The 7,860-nt window shown below is 38.4% G+C and overlaps 1 pseudogene; it reads left to right on the forward strand.

The window, feature by feature from the left end:
* Positions 1-166: 166 nt before the first annotated feature.
* Positions 167-2,927, forward strand: LOC106323398 (annotated as a pseudogene).
* Positions 2,928-7,860: the final 4,933 nt, after the last annotated feature.

Raw genomic sequence — 7,860 nt, forward strand, 5'->3', positions numbered from 1 at the left:
CTTATTAATATTTTTGATATCTTTTTCTTATTCATATTATTTGAGGGTTTTGAATTTTTTATTGTTCTTGCTTTATTGATCTATGCCTATTAGAAAATTCTAATGATCCATATCTTCTTCATCATATCCACATGATAAAGTCAAAGTCTACTTCTAAAGCATACACATGAAAACATGGACCCTGGTTCCTAAACTTGAGTTCGATCTTGAATGTGGAAGTGCCTCGGAGTTCGTTAACATGTCTTTGCTATTGCATAGGGCTCCTGTTCTTGAAGTCTTTTCTTTAAAAGTTGATATGTTTCAATTTTAATCCTCTAGACATTGGGGTTTGGGTTTGGGTTAGAACCGCGGTTGATTACGAACATGTTCGTGAGCTAAAACTTTACTATTCTGCCAGTGAAGATCCTATCAGACTACCTAGGAGCTTTTATACTTGCCAAACACTCCTTGTCCTAAAACTTAAAACGCAAGTAGTGTCGGGTTTTCTTCCTCGGTTTGTTTCCAATCTCTCAAGATCTTACACCTTCTATTGGTGACATACTCAGATGAGAAGTCTCTTGAAATCATTTTATCAATCTGCTCTAGTCTCCAAGATTTGGTGGTGGAGTGTTGGCTTAACGACAATGTCTTCATTGCCACTATTAATGTACTCATACATGTCAAGTTGATTTCGACTGAAAACATTCTCTATCGAATGAACAATCATTTTCTAGTATGTGTACATGTGTAATGATTGATGTTCCTTTTTTATAGTTATCACACATAGTGATTCATAAAGATTAAAGACTCTTGCTTTCTAGGGCTTTGTTCCACTACGTTTTTACTCTTTAGTTATGTTCTTGCTTGTCACTATTCTTCAGTTCTTGATTACTCAGAAAAGCTGGATTATTTGGATCCATTTGGTTGACTGAGTTTGGATTTGGTTTGTGGGTGTGAAATATGATCAATGCTTGGTTTATACAAAGTCCTGTAAAAAATTTCCTATACGTGAGCCTTGGGGATCAAGTCTCATAGAGGAAGAGATCATGCCTACTAGAAGAAACGTTTTAATAAGGTGACATTCTGTTGTTTGACGTTTCTATAAAGTCAATTTTTTTTTAAAAAAAGTATTGTCATTTTTTATTGATCAAAATCCTCCTCACCGACTCCACAATATTTCAATCACTTGTAGAGTCTTATAAAGTCGAAAAAGTATTAAAATGTTTAGTGATTATCTATTGATCAAAATCTTCCTCACCAACTCCACAATCAATCACTTTGTAGGGTCTTCTAAAGTCACCTTAAAAAGAATAAGTATGAATTGAAGACACGGCTGCTTCCTCATCCTTCCGATAAAGTATTCCCTTTCTTTGTTAATTTGCATCTAAAGTTGCAAAAATAAAACACAGTCTAGTGTAACATCCAGCTATAAAATAAGCCCTTTATCAAAAAAAAAAAAAAAAAACATCCAGCTATAAAAGAAACTCTCATCAAAAGTTCATGATTCATTAACCAAGTATGCAAATCTGTTAAAATTCTTTACCATAATGTGAGTTCAAATTTGGTTTAGCTTCTTTATCAGTTCTTCCAATTTCTAATCCAAATCACACCATTCACCTGTTTGTTTCCACGGCTAATTCAAGCAAACGTATAGAACTGGATTTGTCTTATTTTTCTTCTTTCTTTCTGAATTCTTAGTGTTAACACCCATCATGGTTTTGTTGGTTTTTTTATAGATGGATAGGATCAGGCAAAATATCTTGTGGCCACTAGTGTTCTGTCAAAACGGTGGGAGACTCTCTGGATGTTGGTTCCTAAACTTAAGTATGATGTTGAATATGGAAGTGATTCGCGGTTTGTTAGCAGGTTTTTGCTATTGCATAAGGCTCCGGTTCTGGAAAGTTTGTGTTTGAAGATTAATAAGTTTCATTATAGTCATTTAGATATTGGGATTTGGGTTAGAACCGCAGTTGATCGCAGAGTGCATACTCGAGAGATTGAATATCCCACTGGTGAAAATCCTATCAGCCTACCTAGGAGCTTATATACTGCGAAACACTGACTGTCATAAAAATTACTAATGCAAGTCTTGCGGACATTTTTTCTTCTTCTTCAGTTTATTTTTGATCTCTAAAGACCTTGCAACTTCTATCAGTGAAGTACTCAGATGACAAGTCTCTTGAAACCCTTTTGTGCAGTTGCTCTAGTCTTAAAGATTTGGTGGTGGAATGTTGTCCTGATGACAATTATTTCCATTTTCACCATTAAGATTCCTTCCTTTGAAAGATTATCTCTGGATAAATCATCGAAAGAATCTTCCGAATAAATTGTCTAGGGTTTGTGATCAATGCTCCTTCTTTGAAGTACTTAAACCTCATAAGATTATCGCGGTTCTTTTTGTTTAACTGAAGACATGCCTGAGCTAGTTGAAGTAGATCTTGATATTGTTTATGAAAAACTTGATAAGCTTTTGGGATCTCTCATTTTCGTCAAGCATCTTTCAATATGTTCAACCTATTCCAGTGTAATCTTCTTTTCTCTTTAATCAAATATGGTTTTAAGTTTCTTTAGCACAATTGTAAAGCATCATAGGTAGAGAGATCACATGATCAAGTGACCCTCAGGATGAAACTAATATTATATATTGTAGTTTTTGGACTTATGGGAATAGGAGCTTTCGCCTAATAGTTAATGATACTTAAATTCAAAAGGTTTCTTTTATTTGAGCAGGCTCCCATCGGTACAACCTTTCTTAAACTTGTTCATCTAGAGCTATGTACATGTGAACCAGAATGGAAGAGTCACTGGCGTGTATGCTCAAAGTTAACCTAAACTAAAATGGCGAAAATCCACGCTATGTCAGATGATCCTGAAGAGCAACTTGAGATGCTCAAGAAGCTATCATTCTCTCCCCGAGCTTCAGCTACTTGTGAAGTTGATTTCGGATGAAACTGATACGTATGAGGGGATGAGGTGGCATTCACGTGAGCACATAATATTTCACATGGGGAGGATGCTGAGCTGGCTGCTCTCCAACTTCCTGCTTACTCTTTCTATTTAAGTTGTAGTTTGCTAGAGAGAAATGTTATCGAGAGTTTGAGTGCATAATCAGAGAGAGAGATGTGATTAAGAGTGATTTGTGATTAGGTTTTTCTTGTAAAATCAGTATTTCTCTTTAGATCATTGTTTTTACATCTACTCGTAACAAACTTGGTATCAGAGCAAGCTACGATCTGGAAACGATGGTGCTAGCGAAGATGACTGAGATGGAGATTGACGAACGATTCACGGCGCTGGAATGGACGGTGCAGAGGACCGGTTTGTTTGAAGAAAAAATGGAGGAGATGAAGCGGCTTTGGGAAGAGAACGTGGAGCGTCTAGAGCGTCTCTGGACTAAGAAGGAAAAGTCGATAGGCATCAGTGAAGAGAAAGCTCAATCCCATGAGATAATCACGAGCCAAATCAAGAAACCCATGTAAAGTGACGATCCCTCTACTTTTGCAATGGATCAAGTGATGGATCGATCACCACAGTGTGTGAGGAATCTGACACCGTTGGTTGTGGAGCAACAGCCGGAAAGGAACACAGTGAAGTTCTGAGAGCCGGCCATGGTTGTCCAAGAGCGGGTGAGCAGATCTTTATATCTGGGGTGTTTTGAGAAGCGTTTGATCGAAGTTGTTGGGGAGAGAGGTCTCTCAATGGAGAAGTTGGAGCAAATGAATCTACCGGAGGAGAAGATCTATCTCTCTAATGGTGATCGAATGGGGCTACAGAAGAAGGAAGATTCATTAACACAAAGTCACATCAACAGGAAAGAAGAAGAGCAGTACGAGGGAGAAGAACAAATGGATGCTGTGATGATCTCGTATGCACGCCACATGCGCGATAAAATTCACCTGAGAGGGAAGAAATTTAAAATGAAGAAGGAGTTTACTCAGTCTAAGGGATGGAAATACCAAGATGAGAAGGATAACTTAGAGATGGCTGAATTTCAGAGGAAGAACAGGTCTAGGATTCAAAGAAAGACTTCAATGAAGTGTTGGAAAAGAGAAAGATGTCTATTGCTGTCGACTCACCAAAGATGCAAGCTGTTGAAGTTCATAGAGGAGAAGAAAGGAAGAATGAAGATGGAGTGTGGTATGGAGATGATTAAGGACGTACATAGCTTAATGAATGCACAACTAGCAAGTAGATACATCATGGTTAAGAAAAAGCGTACCAAATTGGGGAAATGCAAGTTCAAACACAAGCAAAGGAAGCAAAGGAAAAATATTGAGGAAATGTTTTTAGTCTACTGGAGTGGGAAAGTGATACAGCTAAATGGTCTTGTGAAGCTAGAAGGTGAGCTACGACCAGCTGCCATAATGAGAAAAGGAGCAAAGTTGAAATGTGTAGCTCGTGAGAAGCTTCTCTCGGGTAACCAAACTCTATTCTTCAGGAATATTAAACTGGTGTGGGGTTCCCTTAGAATGAGCTTCAGAAGATGGTGTAAAATAAATCATTGTGGAAGAGTTCACTTGAAGAACAGAAAATGGTTGAAGTTGAATGATCTTGAGAAGATGGGGTCTGAGCGGTTGCTGGCTACATATACAAGGAGGAGAGTCGAGTGAAAATACAAAACAGTGAAAGTTAATTCAAAAAGGCTAGGAAACCAGATAAAGAGTGTTCGTGGCTGTGCACATACAAGTCGTAAGGTCTTCAACCGGGGAGGCGACATAGGTTTATTCTCATCTCTTGCTAGCACAATGAGTTAGCATTTGGGGATGTGAGAGGGGTTTGTGTGTTTTAAATTTCAATATCTTGGGTTTGGAGAGTGAGAAAGATGAGATATATGAAAATGAAGCTCCTAGGGATATATATATATATATAAAAAAAAAAATAATAATAATAATAATAAGAAATCTTAGATTATGTAACAAAGAACCTTCCCCCTAATAAAAAAAAAAGAAGATCAAAAAGAAGTTGGGGAAGGAAATAAAAAAGGGTTAGAGCTTGTGGAAAGTGAATTAAAATCCCTAGCGAGTGGGTCAAATGAAAAGAAAAGAGAGTTGTACATTGGGTGAGTGATGTGAGGGGGTTTAGATTGATTTTGAGATGATGATAAAGAGGGTAGAACTTGTGATCATTTACAACAAAATGGGGTAGAATGATGAGAATGAATCTATGTATGCATGAGTTGCTTCTAATCTTAGATAAATTTTGCATAATGATCAAGCTCCTTGTTTTGAGTGATAACCACCCTTAAATAAAAACATTTGAACCCATCTCTTCATTCATATTAGACCATTGCATACCTAGCCAAATGATTGAGATCATGTGCCCATTTGTGAGACTCCACCTTGTGTGTGTGTGTGCGAATCAATGTGAGAGCTGATTGAAAGGACTTGTTGGTAAAGAGTATTGCAACTTGAGTAGAGGAAAAAGAGTATGGATAGGCCTAGAGAAGCTAGAGTATAATAAGGAGAATGCTCATGCTATTTGTTATGTTTCTTTAGGATGTTAAGTTGAGTGCTAGGAAGTGTTACTTTTGGCTATGAGTTCCCACCTTCAACCTCTCTCTCTTATGAGTTCTTACAAGGTCACTTGAGGACAAGTAAGATACAAGTTTGGGGGAGTTGATATCTTGCATAATTACATTGTTTTAACTTTCTATTTCTTGCATGTTTTGATAATCTAGATTAGGAATCACGCGTTTTAGTCTCCTTTTGCATTGCATAAGTCTTTATCAGGTTGTGGAGTTTCCATTGGAGTTCTTAGAGGTACTTAGAAGCATTTGGGATCAAAAAGGGAGTGGGAAATGCTGTTTAGACGAGCAAAGCACCAGAGCGGGGTACGGGAGCGACATGCGGCACCCGCTCCAGAAGAGTCGAAGTTGGCGCGACGTCTTGCACCGAGGTGATACACCCGCTCCAAGCCCAACTTCTTGTCGACGACTTTCATGATTTGGAGCGACCTCTTGGAGCGACGTCACGCACCCGCGCGGGGTTTTGGAGAGGTGAAGCAAGTTCTGCGGAGCGACCTATGGGAGCGACCTAGTGTACCCGCGCCGCGTTTTATCTTATGTCGAAAACTTATGTTTTATTTGGGCTTTTGAAGTGATTAAGCAAGCCCATTAGGTTTTAGAAGTCACATAAATACTCTCTAAACCTAATGTTGGGGGGATCTCTTGTTTTCTATCAAATCACAAAAGAACTCTTAGGTGAAAGATCTTATCTTGATCATTTTCTCTCTTGTGATTGCTTGATTTTCTTGATCTCTTATCATGTTTAGCACCAAATCATCTTTGATTCTTGGGCTCATCATGGAGAGTAGTGAGTAGTCATTTTTGGATTCATGGGTTAGGGAGATTAAGGGTGATTAAGCTAGATCTAAGGTGTTTAGGGATAGATCAATCTTATTCCTTGCTAGTAGAGGGCTTTTAATGCAATTTTAGAGTTGGCCTCTCTAAAGTTGAGCTCTAGGCATTTCATACCCGGAAGGTGTTTGATGAAATGCCTGAACCAACTCTCCTAAGCTTTTAACATCCTTTGCCAAAGGGATTTGTTGTTAAAGGTGTTAAGATGGCTAGTAGACTTGAGATTAATGATTACTTAGGTAACATTCAACCAAAGGAATTTGATGCTTGAGTTATCTAGGTAAATGAGCATTCATCTAGGGATAGAGTTTGTTTAGTATTGTGTCTAGGCCTAAGAAAGATGTAGATTGGTTAAAAGTTGACACCTTTAGGTTGAATCTTGATCACCCAAGATCAATTCCCATAGCCCATGAGTTCTCTCTTTTTATAAGAAAGAAAGCTTTGTCCTTTATTGCATTTTAGGTAGTAATCTAGTTTACAAACATCTCAAAAACTGGTAGCACTTAGATTAAGCATGGTCTTGCATTCCCTTTGCTTTAGAATCACTTAGAAATGGTTTGACATCCTTTATACTATAACATTTGATTAGGAGCCTTGAAAATCCTCCAATCAGATCATAAGGCCAAATGCAACATGAGATATTCGTCAGTGAATTTCATCAAGAAGAAGTCTCTCACAAGCGGGAAGAGAGTTAAAGTCAGAAAGAAGCTGATCTATAATGAGCTATGTTTGGATGAGAGGCTATCTCCACCAAGAATGGCAGGGAAGAAGGCGAGTTCTAAGAGCTTATGTGGTTTTGTGTTCTTGTTACACGTTCTTGAAAACCAGATTTTGGAATCTGCTTCACCTCGAAGTGATGTGAGCACAATGGTCCTGAGGCAGTGCACAGAAAAGGTAATCAGAGATCTTATTGGCAGATTTGGCGTATGCTACAGAAACAGGGACAACACAAGTTCCTTCTAAGCAGCAAGAGAGTGAAGCTTCAAAGATAACAGAGGAAAACGAAGCTTTGTGAAAAAAAGGAGAAACGTGTTGAGCTGTTCTTTGAATTGCTGTCATCAACAGGCCAAAAGAACACCAAATGAGGGTACCAGGAGAAGATGGACAAGCCCTTATCCTTGGTGTTGAACAATGCTTATGAGATGATAGGAAAACAGAAGATTGAGACTTGGAGCAAGGAGGTCAGCTGGAACGAGGTAGCAAGGAAACGCCTAGAGGATTGGGAGGTGTTCGTTGTTTCAACCTTGAGGACAAGGTTGATTTCAAAGGGGGCGGTAATGATACATATGAGGGGATGAGGTGGCATTCACGTGAGCACATAACATTTCACATGGGGAGGATGCTGAGCTGGCTGCTCTCCAACTTGCTGCTTACTCTTTCTATTTAAGCTGTAGTTTGCTAGAGAGAAAGGTTATCGAGAGTTTGAGTGAATAATCAGATAGAGAGATGTGATTAAGAGTGATTTGTGATTAGGTTTCTCTTGTAAAATCAGTATTTCTCTTTAGATCATTGTTTTTACATCTACT

This window comes from Brassica oleracea, chromosome C2 (assembly GCF_000695525.1).
Source record: "Brassica oleracea var. oleracea cultivar TO1000 chromosome C2, BOL, whole genome shotgun sequence".
NCBI classification, from domain to species: domain Eukaryota; kingdom Viridiplantae; phylum Streptophyta; class Magnoliopsida; order Brassicales; family Brassicaceae; genus Brassica; species Brassica oleracea.